The following is a 20,344-nucleotide window of genomic DNA, read 5'->3' as shown; positions in this document are numbered from 1 at the left end:
CAAACTCATCCAGTAAAGCAGTCACAGATAATGCCAAAGAATGGTAAACACTATGACTTGCACAACTGCTCCCAGGAATTCAATTGTGAGGCAACCACCATCACCCCTAACATTGCTCCCACTGCTACCCTGTAAATTCAGTCTTGTTGCAACTACTACTGAAAACCAGTCCACTGCTACTGCTAAGCCAGAAGCTTGATTTTGCTACTTCTGCTAATGCTACTAGAAAGCCAGAAAGATTTTTCTATGATCCTCTCTCCTTTACATCACTAGCTCCTCTGCATCCCACTGGAATTTTCTTTTTTCTTTTCTTTTCTTTTCTTCTCGAGAGAGACTACAAGGGGTGGGGGGAGGTAGAAGGAGGGGGAGAGACAGAATCTCAAGCAGGCTCCACCCTCAGCACAGAGCCCAAAGAAGGGCAGGATCCCAAGACCCTAAGATCATGACCTGAGCCACCCAGGCACCCCTGCAATTTTCTAATTCTAGAAAAGAAAACAGGTTTTGCCTTACAATGATATTCCCAATTGGAGAAGCCTCTAATCATGCATTTTACTCAACTCTGGCCTGAGAATGAATTTAGAAACAACAAACCATGAAGTAGGATCAACCAAAAGAAGTCTTTTATTCTGCCAATGAGCAAGCTACAAGGAGGGCCATCTTTTGCTTAGAGGTCCAGAGTTTATTTTATACCACTGGCATTGTTTCCCTCTTTCTCATATCAAAAGACATTATAAATATTTCTGCTCAGACATACCAAATATACCATTTTGATCAAACTGCTAGAACAGTCCAGGCTTACAAACGATTTCACTAATTTTTCTCTTCAAATTTGTCAGTGAACTAATAGTCCCTATAACTTACTAGTCTAATGCCCACACACTAAAGATTAGAACCACCTAAATGAAAATTATTTTAGTGATGTGTTCCAGGAATTTGACATAATTGTGGCATACCTACCAAAAAGCTAGTAAGATTTTTCTGTTATCTTTTTTCTTAATGTTTATTTTTGGGAAAGTGGCAGAGTGTGAGTGGGGGAGGGGCAGAAAGAGGGAGACACAGAATCTGAAACAGGCTTCAGGCTCTGAGCTGTCAGCACAGAGCCCAATGGGGGACTCGAACCCACAAACTGCAAGATCATGACCTGAGCCAAAGTCAGATGCTCAACCAACTGAGCCACACAGGTGCCCCAATTTTTCTGTAATCTTATAGTAAAATTAAACATCAAAAATCTTTCTCTATAACCCCTTCTCTCTTTAGCATGAGAATGAAAGGTTTCCCCCTCCTTACCCATGGACTTTTGTCCTTAGCAGTTGTATTCAAATTATTCCAGTCAAACGACTGGTCCCATCTCTAATGATCCATTGCTTTGCTTTAATATATTTTGTGTTCCCTCGTGATCTCTGACAGAACTCTGGAAAAATAAGTTTGATCTCTTCATTAAACTCAATATGAAGTGTGGCTGGCATGCTCGCTGCTTCATTCAACATGCAGCTGTTACCCACCATCAGCTTTTTCACATGGTGCGAATTCTCAGGTGATGGGCCAGATTAAGAATGAAGATTTTTCTGGCCCTCTTGCCACAACAGAATCTGTTTCTCACTCTGGCACCTGGATAGCTGACAAAGTCCCAGCAGAAGAGCCATCTTCCCTGTCATTTCACTTTTAGGCATGCAGACCCACATGCTGATTAGCAACCTGCAGGCACTTTCTTGATCTCTGACAATACTTTTGACTATGAATTCTGCCTCCACTCTATACCCAGTTTGTATACTGCCACGGTACCATTGGTAGAAGCTGTTACAATCCACCTTGCCTCCTTGACAGTTTATTTCAGTGGCTCCCACACACAGCTAAGGTTCTGAGTCACTGTCTGTCTGTTTTTCCATGGCATGACCTCAGGGAAAGGCTTTGCAAGTGTTTGATGATGGGGCTTTTACCTGCACCTTGGTTGGATCTTCTTGGAACAGTGCTAGAAGGTATCCCTCCTGAGCACTGAGACCATGCCAGTCCTTTGTCTTTTTTCTCATCTTTGTTCTCTGGCTCCTAGGCCTTCCCCCAATAGCTCTGTTTAGGTTATATTACCTCATGTGCAACTAGATTTGTACAGTTCTCTTCTGGTAGCAAAAGCAGAATGTTGTTCTCTTTTATCTAAAGAACTGAACCTCCTTGCAAAATCTGTAGAAGGCGCTGGATCACATGCCTTGAATCTACTCCGCAATGAGCACATTTCATATCCTGATCTAATCAAATTGTGGGATACATAAGATTTATCAAATTATAGAAACAGAAGGTTCTAAGAGATTTCCTAGTTATTTTACCTTACAAGAAAACAGAGGTTTGGAGAGGTAGGTTATTTTTTAAAATAAACAGCTACTGATAAACAGATCTAGGACTAGAACCCAAGTTCAGGGATCATTCTTCTCTACCACTCTGCCTTTTCTTCTAAACTTTTTCTTTTTGTCCACATGAAAACTTTCTGCTAAAGATGCCCTCAGCATGTAGTTACTTAATGAATAGTTTAATGGGAGAGAATGAAGAAAGAGATATAATTTATTATCAATGCTTTATAGGATGGCTGAGTAATGGCCCCTCCCAAAGATATCTATGTCCTAATCCATTGAACCTAAGAATATGTTACCCTACATTGTAGAAGGGACTTTACAGATACGATTAAGTTAAGGATCTTGAGATAAGGGGATTATTCTAGATTATGTGGGTGGACCCAATATAATTACAAGAGTCCTTATAAGTGAATGTTGAAAGTAGCACAATATAATAGAAGGTAGACTGTCATAACTTAAAAATGCATGTTAGATACACTAAGCAACCACTAAAAAATAAAACAAAGAGTATAGCAAAATGGAGAGAAAACAAAAGTTTTTTAAATATGCAATTAATCCAAAAGAAGGCAGGGAAAAAAGGGGGGGAAGGGACAAAGAACTTATGGACAAATAGAAAGCAAACAGTAATACAGAGCAACATACAGCTTCAGAGATTCTGGGGACACCATCAAGCATGCCAACATATGCATAATGTGAGTTCCAGAAGGAAAGGAGAGAGAAAAAGGAGCAGAAAGAATATTTGAAGAAATAATGGCTAATAACTTCCCAAATTCGAGGAAAGATATGAATCCTGACATTCAAGAAACTCAACAAACTCCAACTCTGATAAACTTCACATATAGGATAAGATCCACACTGACATGTTATAATCTAATTGTTGAAAGCCAAAGACACAGAAAGAATCTTGACAGCAGCAAGAGAGAAGTAACTTGTCATATCCAAGGGATCATTAAAAAGATAAAAAGCTAATTTTTTTAAATCTTACCAGTCCCTTTCTTCTTTCCTTTTTAAAATTTATCTTTCCATTTTGAGAGAGAGAGCACATGCATGCACACTAGCATGGGAGGGGCAAAGAGAGAGGGAGAGAGAATCCCAAGCAGGCTCCATGTTTCCAGTGTGGAGCCAGACATGGGGCTCGATCCCACAAACAATGAGAACATGACCTGAATCAAAATCAAGAGTCAGATGCTTAACTGACTGAGCAACCCAGGCACCTGAAGAGCTAATTTATTAAGAAGCCACAGATTCCAGAAGGCATTGAGATGATTTATTTAAAGGGCTGAATGGGGGAGAAAAACCTGCCAATCAAGAATTATACATCTGGCAAAATTATCTTTCAAAAATGAAGGAGAAATTAAGATATTCTCAGGTAAACAAAAAATTGAAAAAGCTCATCACTAGTAGACATTCCCTATAAGAAATGCCAGAAGGACTCCTTCAGACTAAAATGAAAGAACACTGGATAGTAACTCAGAGCCATATGAAGAAATAACGAACTCTAGTAAAGGTTTTGTATGTACCTACATACATAGGTAAATACAAATGGCAGTATTTTTTTTTTGTTCTGTAAACCTTCTTTTTGTTTCCTATATGATAAGCCAATTAAATAAATTAAATAAATAAATAAATAAATAAATAAATAAATAAAAGCCCTTTTTGTTTCCTATATGATAAGCCAATTAAATAAAAAGCTAAGTTCATAAAAAGCCAAATTCATAAAAAATTATAATTCTGTGTTAATAGGTATATGATGTATACAGATAAAATTTGTGACAATAACATAAAGAAAGCAAAGCTGTGTAGGAGCACAATTTCTTTATGGTACTGAAACTAAGGGCAGTGCTCCTGGTGGTCCTGTGGATCTGTCTCTTGCTTCAACAGTGTTTGGAACAGATGGAACAGACCCAGGGATGCCCCTTCTACTGTACAGTGGATCAGAGATTTATTTAACACCAGCAGGTTCAGAGGAGACCGTTTCTCCAAAGATCTGAGCACCAAATGCAAGTGGGAAGGGTAATTTATAGTTGTCAGCTTCCATATCTGTGGGGGTTTTCGCCCGCAGCAAACAGGGCAAGAAGAACCCAGAAGAGGGGTCTCCAAGCTAGAGACCAGAGCTTGTTTTAGTCCCATCTGCCATCCTACGGTGTAAAACTTTATTCATTTTCCCAACACTACCAGCCTCTGACCACCCTCCAACCTTTTTTCCAGTCACAACCTTCAGAGCCATCTTCTTGCCCACCCTCTGCCTCCAGGACCAGCCAACACCCGATTTTGAACTTAGCTGCTCATCACCCATCAACCATGAGCTCCCAGATTCATCAGAATTATTCCACCAAGGTAGAGGCTGCCCTCAACTGACTGGTCAATATGTATCTGTGGGCCTCCTACACCTACCTCTCTCTGGGCTTCTATTTTGACAGTGACGATGTGGCTCTGGAGGGCGTGGGCCACTTCTTCTGCGAGTTGGCTGAGGAGAAGACAGAGGGGAGCTGAGCATCTGTTGAAGATGCAAAAGCAGCACAGGGGTCGTGCCCTCTTCCAAGACATGCAGAAGCCGTCCCAAGATGAGTGGGGTAAAACCCTGAATGCCATGGTAGCCTCCCTGCTTCTGGAGAAGAACTTGAACCAGGCCCTTTGGGATCTGCATGCCCTGGGTTCTGCCCATGCAGACCCCCATCTCTGTGACTTCATGGAGAATCGCTTTCTAGATGAGGAGGTGAAACTCATCAAGAAGATGGGTGACCACCTGACTAATCACAGGCTGTCCGGCCCCCAGGCTGGGCTGGGCGAGTATCTCTTCGAAAGACTCACCCTCAAGCACGACTAGAAGTCTCTGGAGCCCAGCAGCCTTTGAGAGGGTCCCTCTGGCATTCCCCCAGGTGCCAGGGCTTGTGCTTGAGTCTCTCCTTGTATCCACTAGGCAGCTTTTTAACCACCCTGAGCCCTCTCCCAAGCCGTGGACCAAATGAAAACAATAAAGCTTTTTTGCAGAAAGAAAGAAAGAAAGAAAGAAAGAAAGAAAGAAAGAAAGAAAGAAAGAAAGAAAGAAAGAAAGAAAGAAAGAAAGTTGGTATCAATTCAAACTACAGTGTTATAAATGCAAGATTATTAGTTATAATTCCATGGTAACCACTATGAAGATAACTACAAGTTTATACAGAAGAGGAAATGAAAAAATCACATGATACAGTAGGAAAAAAAGATCAAACACAAATTAAGGCAGTATTAGAGGAACTGAGAAACAACAACAAAAAATTTGATACATAAAAAACAGAAAAACGGCAGAAATAGTTCTTCCCTACGAGCAATTGCTTTGAATATAAATGGATTAAACTTGCCAATTAAAATACAGATACTGCCAGAATGTATTAAAAGAAAAAATGATCCAACTATATGCCGCCTACAAGAGACTCACTCTAGATTCAAAGACAAAGTTTTCATCTCAAATTGGCAGCAAATAGTTGTCATAATTAAGATGGAAAAAAACTGCATAGGCATGTGGAGCAGGAAAAGGGTGGACGTCAGGAATTCAGTGTTGGACACATTAGGTCTGAGATGTCTGTAGACACTCCAGTGAAGATACTGAAGAGGTTGGATATATGAGCCTGAAGTTCAGGGGGAAGATCCAACCTAGAGATAAATATTTATAGTCATCCTCACAGATTTGGTTTTTGGTTTTGGTTTTCATTTTTGTTTGTTTGTCTTTCTGTTACTGATTTGTTATTTAAAGCTCTTGGAATAATGAGATATAAAGAAAGAGTCTGTGTTGATAACAGTTCTAAAAACTGAGTTTGGGGTCATTTCAGCATAATCATTTGGAAAAAAAGAGTAGGAATCAGTATAGGAAACAGAATAGTGGTTGATAAAGCAGGGAAATCAGAAAAGCCAAGTGATGAACAAATTTTAAAGAGAAAGCATCTGCTTTGTCAAAAACTATTCTGTCTTTTCTTCCCAGGTCTGGTTTGAGACATTCTCTCACCTCATAATTGGTGTTTTCTCCTCAGGGGGTAGTTTATTATTAAATCCAAAGTCTCATCCACAAGAAACAATCATAATGGGTTACCCATGGTTCTGATGCTGCGTGCGTGCATGCGTGCGTGTGTGTGTGTGTGTGTGTGTGTGTGTGTGTGTGTGACATTATAGTCTAACCCTGAAGAGTAGAATGGGAAAATCATGGACTCTAAAGCCAGTCTTAACTCCACCACTTCAATACTAGTTGTGTGGCCTTGGACAAATCACTTAACTTCTCTCTCAGCCCCAGTTTCCTTGTGTGTGCAGTAAGGTTAACAATACTGTAGCTATCTTATAATCTGCTGTTAGAATTAAATGACTTTCTATATGTAATGACACCATAAGAGTTCAAAAATGTTCATTCCCGGCTCCTTTTTAACATAAGGGAATATGCCCATATCTCGATGTTCTTTCAACTGCTGAAATTGAATATCTTCTCCTGCTGACTGGCTTTTCGTTCTCTGGATAATGGCTTTTATAAAGAAAAACTTATTTCAAATGCAGATAGTTAGGAGGTAATGATTTGACTTGTTCTATGAGGAGTCCTTTAGGAAAAGGAAATATTCCTTCAACAAAGTTGCTTTGATACTAAATGGGTGGGAAGTGAGAGGAGAAAATTTTAAGCAGGTCCATTTGAAGCAATGGAGATGAAGATATCTCTTTGAATATAAAGATAATGTAGCTCCTAAATCAAAACTCTTTCCCCAACACCTCTAACCCTTTATTCTTAACTCCCAACCATCATCAAACCTCTTTCCCTACTACCCCTACTAGCACTTCTCCCCTATAAAACAAAAGATGTTACAATTGCTTTTCCCATTTCAAAATCATGAAGCTTCCACATGGAATTTACTTGCTATTTATGTTATTGTGATTTTTTAATTGGATTAAGCCATATTTTTGGGGGGGTAGGGTGCAGCATGGTGGGGGTGAGAGGAAGGAGAAAGGAACTGTAGAACAGAGAGGTATGAAATGAAACCATCTGAAAGCCAGAACCCTCCAAGAAAGTGAAGGTGGTTAACTCTTTAAGGCAATCTCCTCAACCTCTTTCCCTTGATTTCTTCAGGATGCCTCCTTGTTTACACCATTTGGATTGAGTAATCAAGAAGAAGGAGTGTAGAAGAAGGTGCATTAAAAAAGTTTTACGATATGCTATCAAATCACAGAAAGGGCAAGAGAGCCTTAGTCGTGTCACTAAAGGTAAATAAGCTTCAAAAACTACATGTAGTCTATAGCCGTACCTACTACAGTTGGAAAACTCAAAACTAATAGTATTTATCAGCTTGCATGCAGGATATCACCTGCATATCCCAACTGCTAACTGAAACACGTAGTTTCTGTTTTGATCCTAATAACACATAGCATTTTATTCATTTAGACTCAGAGGACTCCTGCAGCCCTGAACAGGGTTCACTGAAGTAATCTCTCCTGTCTCTGCCTTATCTCCATTATAAATCCAAGGTGTCCTTGGAGATGGATGGGTACCAAGTTATCTAACTTAGGCTGGCCATACAGGCATCTGGGGAATTTCTCCTGGTAATACATTAAGAACAAAGAAGTCCCAAAGTACAGAGGACATATGCAGTTATGTTTCACCATTCTTAGTTTTTCTACCTAACATTTATCACTATTCCCAAAATACCAAAGGAGAAACAAAAGAGTTACCAACAGAAAGAAGGAACTTGGAAAGAAATTAGAAAAATTATGATTTATCAAGATAACAAGGGAAAAGCACATACTCTAGCAGTATAAGAAAGTTACCTCATAGGATTCATACTGCAGATACCTAACATGAGCTGGAGGAACAGCCTGGATCACCATATGTCAAGTAACATCATTATTACCAATCTCTCTGGTAATTATCAAACTTTTTGTTATGGTGTCTGGACTCTAATAACACCATTGAGGTGAACAAAGAGAGAAAGAAAACATGGGGAAGAGGGAAAAACAGGGCAAATACCTACTTCAAAGATAAAACCACCTGAATGATACAGGAGTCTTGAAAGACTGCCTGAAGGAATCAAACTGCATTACAGGCCAGGAGCAGGGCTTTGTTTCTGACAGTCTCCACACGGTCCAAAATTCCACAGTGATATAGTGTGATCATCTGGATGAGCTAAAACATTCAGCTGTACCATGGCAAAAGGACACCCACACTCATCAGGTCCAAAAGCCACTATGGAACCAAAGGGAATGAAAGTTTGGGGTCTAAATTATCTAATCTGAGTTAGATTTGTTACTCCACTTTACTATGATATAAACTGTTTAGATACATTTATTAGTTTGCCTTCTTTAAAATTAAAAATGAAGAGTGGTCATGTAAGTGATGTTAAAATATCTCAGAAGGACCTCCTTAGCCTAGATCCTGTCAGTTGTTTTCAACTGTAAAACACAAATATGTTTAACCAGTGAAGAAAAAAATCATTAGCAACTGGGTTGCCATGTGTCAGTCATGAAAATGCTCCTCTCAGACCTTTTGGTGTGAGAGCATAATTGACTGACAGCCTCAGATCCTGTCCCTCTGGATCCACCACTGCATTTGCCCTAAGGCCACACTTCCAATGGACTGCTCCCAGCCAATGACAGCACAGCAGAGGCACTAAGGCAGGCCCATTCTGGCAATCCACAGGACTCTTTGGTGACTGTGATTTCAGGATTCCCCATCAATCTGGCCAAATGTTTCTTGGCACTATACTGCAGTCTGAGACACTTCCTACACAATCCTCTATCTTTCCCTCTCTTCTACATGATCTGAAGACCTTTCCCCATCTTCTCCTGCTGAACTAATATGCCCTGAAGGCCTGAAGGACTATAGGAAAAAAGATCTGCATTTCAACTATCTATCAGAATGTTTTAAAACTTTACAAGGGCACAGAGACTTACTAATTTCTTTATTTTTATTGCAGTGTAGGTAATCTGTTAAGCAAAGCAGAGTCTGAAGATGACTAAGAAAATAAACCTGGAACAAAAATGCTTTGCATCTTAAAATTTGCATAAAACATAACCAGAGCACAAAGGGGTAGATGCAGCCTCAGTGCCCAGGTAAACATGCACTGTGCCTTTGGTGCCGATCCCACAAATGGGATCTGCCCAAAGCTGGTCTTACGTGTGTTCCTAACTTGTCTGAAAATGTTTAGAGATTGTCATTCCTGGATCAGCACTTTTAGTTTGGGTTTTGGTGCCAAAAACTCCTTTAATTCTGTGGTTTCCATTCATCTGCTATTGGCTTGACTATTGATTCATGCAACCTCACCCAAAGAATAATAAATGGTTTGCCAGTTCTAGTGGAGTAAACCTAGATTAGAAGCCGTAGTTTGGTGGACGCTGCTCAGACAAGTCAGGTTCTGCCAGGTTGGTGGTTGACTTAACCTAAAATAAAGTGCAAGGATCTACTCGCTTTCCAGATATGTCCAGGATTCTAGGAGTGGTCCAAAGTTGATTTGGATCCATGAAAGGTGTGGTTCTTCTGGGATTCACCTGGAACACAGGGATCCTAGAGATATTCTTATTCCTTGTGACTAATGAACAAACCATTTAATGCCTCTGTACTTTCATTTCCTAATGCATATAAATAATCCCTCTTTGAGATGGGTTGTGATGCTTTACATATTTGTATAAAATGGCTTGAACTGCTTTATTAGGAAAAGGGAAAGAAGTTCTCATATGCACCATTTTTAATATCAGGGCAAAGAATTTGATCAAACCTTCAGGCTTAGTTCACTAGACTTTCTCAACTTAATTGATCTTATGTATGCTGAAGTCTCTTGAATGAACATTTTATTGGCACATTTTATTTTTCAAGGGTGACTAGTATATCTAGCACTATGATGGATATTAAATAAATGCACATCAACGTGCAGGAAGCAATATGGCAAAATGAAGAAGTCATTGACTGAGAATCCTGAGACCACAGTTCAAGTTCCACCTGTACTGCTAATGCACTATAGAATCTTCCATGAATCACTGGGCTTTAATTTTCTCTTTTGATGTCAATCACCTCTTAAATAACATGCATGTCTTTATAAATAAAAAACCTATCACAATTTGTGAAGTTGTTGCTCATATGAGTTACTATAAGGAGAAGTTACTTTTCTGAAAAGAAGAAATACAGAGATACGTAAAAGTAAATACTTTCATATTTTATTTTTCTCAAAATCTGTACCGCTTTTTAAAAAACATTGTAGTATAATTCAAAGAGTGCTAGACCTGTGTTCTAAAAATGGATTTGCAGGGCACCTGGGTGGCTCAGTGAGTTATGCATCTGACTTTTGGTTTCAGCTCAAATAATGTCTCACAGTTTCATGGGTTCAAGTCCTGTGTTGGGCTCTACACTGACAGTGCAGAGCCTGCTTGGGATTCTCTGTCTCCCTCTCCTTCTGCCCCTCCCCAATTGTGCTGTCTCTGTTTCTCTCAAGCAAATGAATAAACTTTTTAAAAATATTTAAAAAAATAAAAATGAATTTGCTACTGACTGGTTTGGGGGATGTGGGCAGCTTATTTCACATTTGTATGATTCAGTTCTCTTTATCTGTAAAATCAGGGTGTTAGGTTAGATTAATTCTAAAGACCCTTCTTACTCAATCTAAAGCCTATTCTAGTCCCAATAGTCTATAGTTCTTCCAGGTGACATTTTTAAATGTCTGCTTTTTTTTTTTTTTTTTTTTGTCCTGATTACAGTGGTAATCCTGTTCTTTTAAGTGTTCAAAGACTACTGAGATATATCAAGTAAAAACTTAAGAGTCAAGGCTCCTGGGTGGCTCAGTTCATTGAGCATCTAACTCTTAATTCAGCTCAGGTCATGATCCCAGGGTTGTGAGTTCAAGCCCCAAATCAGGTTCTACACTGAGTGTGGAGCCTGCTTGGGATTCTCTCTCTCTCTTCCTCTGTACCTCTCCCCTACTCGTAATCTCTTTCTCTAAAATTAAGAACAAAAACAAAACAAAAAAAAACTTGGGTCCATCATGATGTTATTCTTTAGAGATTAGTGCTACCAGCTTACTATACAATTTTTCAAAATTAAAAACAAATTTTTTAATGTTTATTTACTTTTGAGAGAGAGACAGAGCATGAGCAGGGGAGGGACAGGTAGAGAGGGAGACACAGAATCTGAAGCAGGCTCCAGGCTCTAAGCTGTCAGCACAGAGCCCAACGTGGGGCTTGAACTCATGAACCATAAGAATATGACCTAAGCCAAAGTCAGACGCTTAACCGACTGAGCCACACAAACACCCCCTAATTTTTCAAATTTTTGACTGATATACTTAGATAGATGTATTATTAGTATAATTACTATTTTACAAAATGAAAGCATGTCATACATGCTTTTATGATATTTACCTTTTCATTTAATAATATATAATGAACATCTTTCAGTTGGATATGTGTAGCTTTATCTCATTCTTTTTCATAATTCCTTTCCACTGAATCAATATATCCAATTTATTTATCTCCTATTGATGAACATTTAAATTGTTTTAAAATTTTTATACTGAGCACCCTGGACCACCTATAGGCATCTTTGTTCATCTAGTTTTGTACAACTGTGACAGTATTTCATTAAGGTAAATTCCCAAAAATGAAATTTCTGGATGAAATGGTACAATTTCATATGTAGAGCCAAACTGCTCTCCTATAAAGTGTTAACAATTATATTCCTACAATGTATGAGATAAGAACACTAAGTGGTTCTAAGCATGCTAACTCAGGTGTACCATGTGCCAAGGAATGGGGAGGCATATTATCTATTTTCGGTCTTGCCTTAAAATAAATCTAAGCTAGTGCTGACATAAAGGATATACCCTTAATTCAGACCTGGTGGATCTGCTGTCAGACGTTTCACATGTGGTCCCAGAAAGCAGAACTCATGCCAATGTATAGAAATTATCGTCAGATAAATTCTGACTCCATAGGACAAAACTTTCTAGCATCAGAATTTTCCCCTTAAAAAAAAATGCAGTCCTTCTTAACTAGTGAGTACCAAGTCACTGTATTATAGATGGTGTTCAATTGAAGGCTGGACCGTTGTCAAGTAAGTAATCAGATCTGATGACCTCTAACATTTCCTTCAGATTCTAAGGCTCAAGGATACCTAGATTTGAAGGATAGGAATGAGGGTTAAAATCTCCCACAGACACTTGCCTATCTAGACTGTCTCAGTCAGAATAGCAATTTTTATGTCTTCTCTAGCCCTCATATTTGAATATTTCATTGGGTTAATTTTTGCAATTTTAGGTAACTACCTCTTTCAGAGCTCAAGGTTAATATTTCTATTTCCATTTATTCAACAAGTATTTGTTAAGCCCCTAAAATGTGCCAGGCAGAGTACTAGCTGAGGATCCAAGAGTGAACAAAACAGACAACTCCAGCCCTCATGGAATTTATGGATTATGCACATAAACATTTGCTACATTTGCAGGCAGCCATAAAACATTTATTTTAAACGACTATAAAATTAATCAGATAGGCTATCCAGGAAATGTGAATATGCTCATTAAGAGAATCAGAGGGGTGCCTGGGTAGCTCAGTTAGTTAAGCATCCAACTTCAGCTCAGGTCACGATCTCGCAGTCTATGAGTTTGAGTCCTGAGTTGGGCTCTGTGCTGATAGCTCAGAGCCTGGAGCCTGCTTCAGATTCTGTGTCTCCCTCTCTCTCTGCCCCTCCCCTTCTCGAACTCTCTCTGTCTCTGTCTCTCCCTCTCTCTCTCTCTCTCTCAAAAGTAAACATTAAAAAAAAAAAAAGAAAAGAAAATCAGAAACATGTGACTAATATTTTTAAACCATTACTCACCGTTGATTCTTTTCAGTAGACATAAAGAAAAACAGAAAGCAGAAATAATTACCTGAACTTCTGAGGTAAAGGGAAGAGCCAAAGTAATTATCTAATCCAAAAGAAAAACAAACAAAAACACATTTACTCTGATTGTCTAGGAAATTGCATCTGTGTTCGCTTTTCACCTTTGGGTCTTAAAAGGGCCCAAATTCTAAGATTAGAAACCTCTGAATACTCTAAGAACTTGATGACATCTCTGGCCCCAAGCCTAACTAATGTTAAATTTCATCTGTTGGAAAGGCTCAGAAACAAGAGAAAATAAGGAGAGAAAGATCTACAGGATGGCTTGGGTTGAACTGTGTATGTTTATGAAGAAAAGTGCCAAGTAGACCACATGTGTCAAGGGGAAAAACACCATAAAGAGATATCCCAAAGAAACTTCTGTGCCAAAACTCTTGGGTAAAAATATCATTATCTCAGGGTACATTCCTCTCCTGTCATGCATGCATGAGCAGAATGCTTCCTGTCGAAAGCTCATTCCAAAAATGAAATGTAGTCCCATGGCAAGCCTAGCTTCCCATTAAGGCAGGACAGAGTAAACAAAATAATCCTCACTTTCAATTACATTGCTTTATTCTAGGCAGGATCTAGAATGTTCAGGGAACAGGAATCATTTGAGAAATTCTGACCCTCTGAAATATAGCCACCCCAGTTAAACTTAGCCAAAGGTTTTTTAATGTGATTTTCAAAAAACTCAGGAAGGAAATTTTTATACCTCAGGAGCTTAAATAAAAAATCTATCAACTATTTCTTTATAAGGTTCCCAACCTGCCATCAGTGAAAAACATTACCTTATATCCTATGATCCAAATGTGGCCCTGATCATGTATAACTAACAGGTAAAGCCACAGGAGCAGATATGGTTTCTCTCCTACAACTTGAAGGTTAACCCCTTTGATGTTTCATTTTCACTCCAGATATTCCTTTCTTTTTTTTATCATGCTCAGAATACAGAATTCTGTATCCTGATATATAATGTACATTTTGACCTTTATTAGGTTGCAACAAGTTAAATGGCCAACCTTAGACCATTTCGACCTATTAAAACAGCAATTTCACATGGGTTCAACTCAAGCAAGGTCTCATCTTTCCAGACTTCAATATTTTCATCTATAACTTGAGGCCATTTAATAAGATGAGTTCAAAGATCTTAGGTCTAATATTCTATGATTCTAAGAGTTGCAGTGTCAAGTTCATATATAGATACACAGGGGAACATAAGCATTGGTGCCATTTGCTATTGCTACAGAAGGAAGAAAAATAATTCACTAAACAAGTATTTACGGAACACCTACTTTGGGCAAGGCTCTATTAAGTAGGTATTCTTATGATATACAAATGCTGGAGCTTGTTAGGCTATTATGAAGAGAAAATTCTAAAATATTTGGGGGGGGGGTAATTTTTTGAGCTTTAAACCAAATTTAACTTTGTGTATGTCAAATGCTTAGTCATACTTGCAGATTGTAAGAAGAATGCTTAATAATTACACTCATGATTTTCTCCCAACACCCTCTAGAGCCCTGGACTGAGTCTATGAATGAGAAGGAACAAGCTGCACCCCAAGAGTTTCACAACTTCTTTTGGGCAATCACTTCATTATAAAGGGTAATTTATGAAGTTATAAATGTGCCAGATTCTCTAGAGTAGGTGCTCACTCTTATGAATAAGCAATAAACCACTAAAAATACAATAACTCTTTTAGGCAATCAATCATTCATTCCACAAACATTGCCTGGCTGTTTATTATGTCAGGCACTGGGCTAAGATTTGAGATACAGAAACAGTCCGTCTCTTCAAGGAGCTCACTTCTATTGGACAAAACAGATAAATACTTGCACTACCTTGAGACAAACATGTGCAAAGTACTATAATGATATAACACAGCAGGAGAGGAGCATTAGGGCACTCAATTCACAGAGGTGAGATCTAAATTAAAATTTGAAGATAGAAGGTGTTCACCATGTGGTGGGCATGAGGAGAGAGGGGTAGGCAATTGTGCAAAATTGTGCAAAATATGCAGGATGTGCAAAATATGAAGACCTGAGAAAATATCCTATGTTCAGAAAAAGGTAGGAACATCTAAAGGGTACAGTGTGAGGCAAACATGTTAAAGGAAATAAGACTGGTAAGGTAGATTGGAGCTAGATTTTTAAGTCCTAAAGGCCAGCTAAAGAATATGAACTGTTTTTGCATGTAACACAAAACTGCTGAGGGGCCTTTGAACAGGAAAGTAGTATAATCAAATTAGAAAATGTTGAAAGATTATCAAATGACAGTGTGGATGATAGTTTGAGTAAGTTGGAGTCGTCAAGATCAGCTAAAAAGCCATTTTAACAGTATTGAAAAGAGATGAGGAAAGACTAAATTGAACAGAGTAAAACACTCTAAACGACCATGACTAGCACCCAGAAACTTAAAATCCTTCACGTGTACCAGTCAATCCTGAGCTCCATGTATTCACAAATCAATCAATTAAAAACTGTGTAATGCCCAAACAACTCTTACAACTGACTTTTTTCCCCCAAGAAATTGGCCAGGTTCCATAGCACAGCACAGGAATAATTACCTGTTCATTGATTGCCACAAAATCATTTACGCTGGGGAGACAAAAAGCTCATGGAAGGGTTTTTAAGATGAAGTAGATACCCCAAAAATTCTAATATCACATTTAAGTCCTCCTGCTTGAGTATCACATTAACTCAATATGTTAACTCTTAATTTTCCATGTAGAAAGGAAACTGAAAGGGTAATCTTACAATAGGAAAACAAAATTCAGAGCTTATTTGGAATCCTTGAGGTAACTCTCTGCAGCAACAATGCCATCTTCCTATATTTTTGCTTAGATTAATTTTAGGATTTATTTTCCTTATTTGGAACACAACTGTAAGCGGTAGGTTACAAACAAGCTAGGGTATAGAAGGCTTGGTAGCTAGCATTTGCTACAGATATCTAAAAATACATAATACACATGACAAAAATAAAATTTGATTCTCAATTTCTAGATATCAAATAACTAGCTGGTGGCATTCTCATTCTAGTTATTAGACAACTATTTAGGATGGAAGGACTGAGGTGGTCAAATGAAAGAGTGAATTACTGCACCCTCACCAACTATGAGTCAAAGGAACATGTTTCTGATGGCCCAATGTAAGCCTGAACAAGAGAGAGTCACCCCTGGGGGACATAGAATTATTCAGGTTATCTATTTTAACTTGATATATTTCAGGAGTTGGAGGTAAGATGGAAGAGGAATAGGGCAACCCTAAGCTTGCCTCCTCCCTCGAACACAGCTAGGTAAATATCAAAACATTCTGAATACCCAAGAAATCAATTTGATATGTTTCAATAGTTTGCGGTTTTTGAGGTATGGGTTCATTTCATCTAAGTTGACAAGTTTACATGAGTCGAGTTGTTCATAGCTCTCCATATATCCTTTTAATGTATGCAGGGTTCTTTAAGGATACCCCTTTTTTCATTCCTAACATAAGTATCTTATGTCTTTTCTTTGTCCTTTTTATATTTTTTTTTATTTTATTGATATTTTAAAAAAAAAAAAAAAAAAAAAAAGCCTTCAGTTTCATTGGTTTTCTCTCTTTTCTGTTTATTTCATTGATTTCTTTTCTAAATTTTATTAAGTCCTTCCTTATGCTAACTTAGGGTTTATTTTGCTAGTTTATTTGGTCTTCTGGTTTCTCAAGGTGGAAGCTTAGATTATTGATATGAGTTATTGATCTTTGTTGATTTCTACTGTGGTCAGAGAACAGACTTCGTAGGATTTCAATTATTTTACATTTATTCAGGCTTGTCTTATGAAGCTGGATATGGTCTATTTGGTGAATGTTCCTTATTCATTTGAAAAGAATATGTATTTGAGTGCCTGGGTGGCCCATTGGTTAAGCGTCCAATTCTTGGTTTCCGCTCAGGTCATGATCTCATTGTTGGTGAGTTCAAGCCCTGTATCAGGCTCTGCACTGACACTGTGAAGCCTGCTTGGGATTCTTCTCTCTCCTCCTCTCTCTCTGTCCCTCCCCTACTTGTGCTCTTTCTCTCTCTCTTTCTCAAAAATAAATAAACAAACAAACATAGAAAGAAAGAAAGAAAGAAAGAAAGAAAGAAAGAAAGAAAGAAAGAAAGAAAAAGAAAGAAAGAGAGAAAGAAAGTGAGCGAAGGAAGGAAAAGAAAAGAAAAAAGAAAAGAATATGTACTCTAGGGTTATTGGATTAAAATACTCTATAAATGTCAGTTAGTTCATTGAGTCATTCAGTTCTTCTATAGTTTTATGATTTTCTGTTAGTTTTATTATTGAAAGAAAAGCATTGAAGTTTCCAATACAATTGTCAATTTATCTACTTCTTTCAATATTGCCTATGTTTTGCGAAATGTATCTTGAAAGTCTGTTGTTAGGTACAAACATATTTAGGATTTTTATGTCTTCTCAGTGAACAGACTCTTATCACTACATAATGTCTCACTTTATCCCTGGTAATTTTCTTACCCCTGAAATCTACTTTGTGTGATCTTATGATAAACTTCTCCAGCTGTCTTTTGACTAGTGTTTGTATGATATGCTTTTTTCCATTCCTTTACATTTAACCTTCCTGTATCATCATATTTGAAGTAAGTTTCTTGTAGATAGCAGATACTTGGGTGATGCCTTTTTACCCATTCTGATTATCTTTTAATTGGTGCACTTAGATGTCTACATTTACATTAAATATAATTATTGACATGTTTAGATTTAGGCCTAGTATTTTGTTACTCTCTCTTTTTTATGTTTTTTCCTTCCTCTGTTATCCTTTTCCTTCCTCCTTTCGGGTTATTTGAGTATTTTTTAGGAGTTTATTTTAATTTATCCAATATGGGTTGTTTTTTTTTTTTTGTTTTTTTACTTTCTCTTTGTATAGTGTATGTGGTGGTTGCTGTAGGTATTACAGTACACATACTAAAGTTATTCTCAGCCTAATTAGAAGCAATTTTTTTGCCACTTCAAATGCAGTATAGAACTTTTTCCACAATATAGATCCTTTTACCCTCCCAACTTCATGTTGTAATTGTCTTGTGTATTACATCTACATATATTGAAACTCCCACCAGACAATGTTACAGCTTTTACTTTCAACTATCAAATATACTTTAAATAACTGAAATGGAGAAAAGTTGTCTATTATATTTACCCAGATATTTGCCATTTATACTGCTATTCCTCATTCCCTCTGGGAATGCTCCAAACATCCCTCTGGTATCATTTCCTTTCTGTGTTAAGAATTTTGATTTATAACTCTTTTAAAATAGGTCTGTGGGTGATACATTCTACTAGTTTTCCTCATCTGAGACCATTTTTATTTAACCTTCATATCCTGAAGGACATTTTAACTGGATATTGAATGCTAGAAGACAATTCTTTTCTTTCAGCACTTTAAAAATGCACCATTTTCTTCTTGCCTGTACAATTTCTGGTAAGAAAACTGTAGTTATTTGAATAATACATTATTTTTATCTTGCTTCTTTCAAAATATTTGGTCCTTAGTTTTTAGTAGTTTAACTGTGACGTATCTAAGCCTAGATTTCTTTGAGTTTGTCCTGGTTAGTATTCACAGAATTTTTTGAATCTGTAGGTTTGACAACATGGATGAAACTTGAGGACAATATGCTAAATGAAATAAGCCAGTCACAGAAATACAAATACTTCATGATTCTGCTTATCTTAATTCAGAGTCAAATTCTTAGACTCAAAGAATGGAATGGCAGTTTCTAGGTACTGGGCACAGGGAAAATGGGGAGTTACTGATCAAATCAACAGGCATAATGCATCTGTTAAGCAAGATAAATAAGCTCTAGAGACATGCTGTATATCACTGTACCTATAGTCAACAATAATGTCTTTTTTGTATACTTTAAAACTTTCTTAAGTCTGTAGATCTTTTGTGTTCTTACCACAGCAAAACATTAAGAATAAAAAAGGAATGTATGCTCTTACTTCTTTGAGCATATTTTGCCAGATAATTCCAACAGCTGTGACATATTAGCATCTATCAATTCTTATGTCAGTTGAGATTTTCCTGGTGTTCGGTTCTGTTCTATGTGTGTGTCACCCAATGACCATTCTGAGACTTGGGCTGAACTTAATTCAGTTCTCAGTCTTTGGTATGCTGTTTAGGATAAGATCCATGCATGAGAGCTCAAGAATGAGCCCCCAGAGTTCAAAGACAACTTTCAAGGTTTTATTCTCAGGCTCCCACTTTCTTTATAATCCCCCTGGTATTCCTGGTGTCCTATGGCTCCCTTTTCAATGATCTGGTCAGGAAGCCGGACTTCTCTACACACTTCCCAAGACTGATCCCTCTGTGGGGCCAAGCAGCAGGATAATAGAAAGAGAGAAAAGAAAGCAGCAGAGATTCGCTTCACCCTTTTGGAACTACAACACCTACAATCAGAGACAAATGTTCCTCTCCCTCAGTTGTAGGTGCTGAGGGCTCCAGCTGCTGCTCTTCCTGCTGCCACTGCCACTATCACAGTACGACTGCCTAGGGACTGGAGCACAAGAGAATGGAAAAGAGATTCAAAAGAGGAGAAGAAGGAGAAAAAGGAGCAGGATTTCCCCCCTTTTTTGAGTGTTAACTGATCCCTTTTCTTTTCCTTAAGCCAGAACTAGAGGTTTTCTCTTGGAACTCACTCTGTCCATGTGTATGCCTGCTTCTTGATTTGGAGCTACCTCACGTTCAAGCTAGAGGTTACCAGAGGATAAGAAATGGTAATCTCATCCTACCTGGTGGTGTTTTGAATTCTTTTCTTCTACCATCTGCCTACTACTATTTACTTTTCAGAATCCTCAAATTCATTCTGTCCAGGTTTTATAGCTTCAGTGGGAGAAACGAGGTGGAATATGCTTGTTCCACCTTACCTGTATCCAGAAACTTAGCAGGCATTTGCAAATATTGTGCCTGCACCTTCAAAAGATTAAAATTGCAGTATTGTTCCCATTAAGCTGATGTTTGTTTTTTTCCATTTGCTTAACTATAAGTAACCTACTTCAACCACATGTTATCAATTGACCCACAAGAGGTACTGTTTATTTTCAGAAATCAGAAGCATTCTTACAGATAATTTCCAAAAATACTTAGTCATGTGCTTTCTACTTTGCTGTTTTCTATTTTACTAGGCT

General features: G+C 37.9%; 1 pseudogene; it reads left to right on the top strand.

Moving 5' to 3' along the window:
* Positions 1–4,498: 4,498 nt before the first annotated feature.
* On the top strand, positions 4,499–5,231 carry LOC121033094 (ferritin light chain-like; annotated as a pseudogene).
* The last annotated feature ends 15,113 nt before the right edge of the window (positions 5,232–20,344 follow it).

The sequence above is a fragment of the Herpailurus yagouaroundi genome, unplaced genomic scaffold (genome assembly GCF_014898765.1).
Source record: "Herpailurus yagouaroundi ecotype Mexico unplaced genomic scaffold, PumYag 142, whole genome shotgun sequence".
NCBI lineage: Eukaryota > Metazoa > Chordata > Mammalia > Carnivora > Felidae > Herpailurus > Herpailurus yagouaroundi.
The sequence above is the reverse complement of the archived record's forward strand: the minus strand, read 5'-3'. Positions and strand labels throughout refer to the sequence as shown.